The sequence below is a fragment of the Passer montanus genome, unplaced genomic scaffold (assembly GCF_014805655.1).
Source record: "Passer montanus isolate IOZ18808 unplaced genomic scaffold, ASM1480565v1 scaffold31, whole genome shotgun sequence".
NCBI lineage: Eukaryota > Metazoa > Chordata > Aves > Passeriformes > Passeridae > Passer > Passer montanus.
The window spans coordinates 11,038,099-11,041,977 of NW_024367819.1; positions in this window are offsets into that span (position 1 = coordinate 11,038,099).

The following is a 3,879-nucleotide window of genomic DNA, read 5'->3' on the forward strand; positions in this document are numbered from 1 at the left end:
GAAAATAGAAGCAAGGCAAATTCTCTGGCTCTAAGGACAAGACAATCAGGTTAAGTTAAAAGAACTGCCTGTATTTGTCATGTCAGAATGTCAGCAGAGTATGCCACTGGAGACACATAGAAAGTAGGAAGATATAAAACTTCATTGAAGAAGTAAAGAAAAAAAAAGATACTGATAAGAGTATCTCATAGGTGGTGGATTTCTGTGATTAACAGTATAATTTACTTCACAATATTTTTTTTTTGTTATACACCACTTTCATAACTTTGTTTGAGGAGCAAAGTTTTTCTAATAACTTCATTTTCCCCAAAGACTTCATGGAATATTAAAGGCTTTATATTGAAAAATAAAATGGATTAAATTTTTTCACTGTAATATTTAAGTCTTTTAGAACTCTACTGCACTGGCAGAAACAAAATTAATGTTTCATTAAAATTCTGTTCCCAAAAGAACTTGAAGAGATTCCCCACTGACAAAAATCAGCATATGTTCTCATTTTAATAAAAGCATACTAATTCCTAACAAATAACAAAGCCTACCTGAAAAACAGCCTGTTTTAAAATACCATCTGCCATTATTTTCTGTCATGGTCCATAAATATTTTATGAACTGTCAAATTGATTTATGTATCATAATTGAAAGTGAAAAACATAATCCACCAAAACCAAGTGAGTTAATGAAAGAAAAACTGAAAACAATTATATTAAAAAGAGAGTGTTCAAAGTTTATCAAAATGCAATGGAGTAACTGTATCTATAAATGTTAAGCAGTGCAAACTGACAAGATATGAGAAGATTTACATTGCATAACTCATAGGAAGTTTAGGTAGTAATTAATGCAAAAAGAAATTTTTTTTACAATTGTACATTGCATAACTCATAGCAAGTTTAGGTAGTAATTAATGCAAAAAGAAATCTCTTTTTTTACAATAACACCTTAAACCCGAAGATGGAGCTCTTGACCTGTTTATTTTAAAAGAACCAGAAAAAGTAAAAGCAATACAGTTAGCAAAGGAAGATACTGCAGAACTTCTGGATTTACTTTCTTAGTATCTTCAATAGCATTGCATGCCGTGTTGTGAGAAAGTTTAAATTCTCTTTCATGTGCATATACATTTCACTCGCATAGCACCCATTTTGCTCTGCAAATCTTACTGTCCCCAAATGAATTCCAACTCTCAAACACTCCTTTCCTCACATTTGAGACAGTCTTCCAAACTTTTTTCAAAACTTTTTGTTAAATTTCTTACTAGAATTCCTTTGGAACTGATATGGTACTTGCTGCAGCAGTGTCTAGTGCAAATTATTTTTCTCATTCCTTCTCTCTGTTTAAAGGGTGTGTGTGACCAGGTTAAAGACTCCCATTCCAAAGGGAAAAAATAAAGTATGAAAAAGTCAGTAAGTCTCACAGAAAGAGCCACAGAAAATTAAGTACAAGGGAACTGCTTTAATCACATTTTAAAGTCATTAAATATATTATTCCATCTCTTCTGTCTGAACCCATCTTAACAAGAAGTGGGAAAAATCCTTTGTTTCAGTACTCTCATAAAAAATGAATGCATTTCTGAATTAACTCCCTAATTAAGTTTTTTAATCAGACAAATACACTAGAAATACATAGGGTCTGATTCCTCATTGGCTTGTGCTTTTTACAGACACTATTCAAAGTATGAAAAACAGTTCCCTTTGCAGAAAAATACAAATGAAGAGAAACAGTTTACACAGTGATCAGACACACAGAAGTTTGGGGCAATTCACCCCTAAGCCCAGGCTAGTTCAAACCTCCCATTTTATATTACCATGCCCTCAAAAGGTACATCTGGCATGTAAAATATTTGTTGTTTGAGGATTCCTTGCTCAACTTTAAAATCAGACTGAGCTAATTCAGCAGCTTTGCTACTAATTTATCACATAGAAACAGGCCAAAAGAGCCTCCAGTGAGTTAAATTCGAGTGTAAAATGCTAGCATCCTGTTCAATGCATTTAAAATCTCCTTGGGCAGCAGTACAGACACTCCTGAAACATGGAGATACTGAGTTCTTATATTTCTCAGGGGTTCTGCATATTGGAGGAGTCTCAATTCAAGATAAGAAATAGTAGGTGGATTGTTCCCACACAGGAAAACTTCCCACACTGCTCCACCCTGAGGAGAAAGTTACATCAGCCTCAGGTAAAGAGGGGTCTCTTCCCACTTCTTGTGCAAAGGAGGAACCAGGATATGTTAGACCAAATTAACATTATTCCTATGCCCATTGAGTTGAAATGAAATGCCATTCACCCCCTTAAAGTTTCACATCAAGTACTATAGTCAAGTATTGTCAAGTATGAAATACATCAAGTATTTAATAAAATATTTTTTCTGAATCTTTCAGCCTTAAAATCAGTGTTGGAGTTGAAAAATCAAGTATCTTCACAATACTTTATCAGAAAATTAAATTTAGTCTGAATCTTGCATTGGCAGGAAACAGTTTAGAATAAGCCTTAAATAATTAGTCAATTTATTAATTAATAGACTGTTGTGTTATTATAGTGTTCAACTGTCATTGTTTCAATTCATTTATTTAGAAATTAAAATTCTATAAAGTGATAAGAAATTATTTAAGTCACGGTAACTGCTAAAATTTTTTTTCAAGTAATTATATTTTGAGATAGTTTTTGTAAAGAGATTTCTGTATTAAAAGATTATATAAATAGCAGTTCTGCTCACTTGAATTATTTTTATCAATCATGCTAATAGTCAAGATTGGTTTTCTAGACCCAAGCATATTAATGACAGCTAGCATTTCTGAACTGCCTGTTCATGGTAAGTGCAGAATTATTACCATTTCTATTACTTATCATTTTAAAGTCATACAGGAGAAATAATTTCAGTTTCTAATCTGTCTCATTTAAGTGTAACCCTTCAGACAAAAAGTCTGCAAGATATAAACTGCATTATGTTTTGCAAGTGGATCTTTATATTTTCTTTCTGACAACTACACCACTCATGTGTTTCCTAAGCTCAAAAAGAAACTTCTTTATCATATAGCATGCCAAAGTTAAAAATGCAGTATCTTTTCAGTAAGACAAAAACTTCCTTTAGATGGCTCAGAAAACTCAAATTTAACTAAGAAACTTCAAGAAACATGCTCTACATTGTCCTCAAAAAGTTTAATTAATCAGTTAGGGTAAAACATAGTGCCAAAACTGTCATTATTTAATTTAAAACAAAACAAAACAAAAAAAACTCTAGGGGAAAACAAAACAAAATAAAACAAACAAAGAAACAAAAAAAAAACCCCAACAAATAAACAAACCAAAATTAAAAGTCTCATGTTCTTTACATCACTCTGAAACTCAAATAACACTCCAGTGCAATAAAATGGAAGTGTCTTTTCTGGAGCAGACAATGTCTATGATGCCTACTCAAACCAAAGACAGAATAAATACTCTGATGTTTTAGTGGCTATGTACTGAAATACTGCATGTGGGTTTCCCTTTTTTGTCAGAGAGCAGAACTTTGAATTTCATCTTGGATCACAAGCAGGCCATAGAATAAGAAGATCCAGCACATACGTACACTCATTAAATAACCTGGTTTAATACTACCAGAAAGCTTAAGGAATTTACTGTGTTTGCATTTCAAAACCTCACTGGAATGCAGAGACTGTTATCCCACCCTGGCATGCAACTTTGGCACATGGGAAGGCTAAATACCCATCTCCAGCACTCTCTGCCCATTTTTGTGCGGGAAAGGAATCAAATTAGATAATCCTTGAGCTTTCCTGCATCCATCTGCAAATTCCTACAGAGAAAAGAAGTTCAATCCCACCGAGTGAACGCAGATGGGTAAAGCTCTGGCAGGTGTAAAACAAAACCCACAGGGGAAAGCTCCTGTATC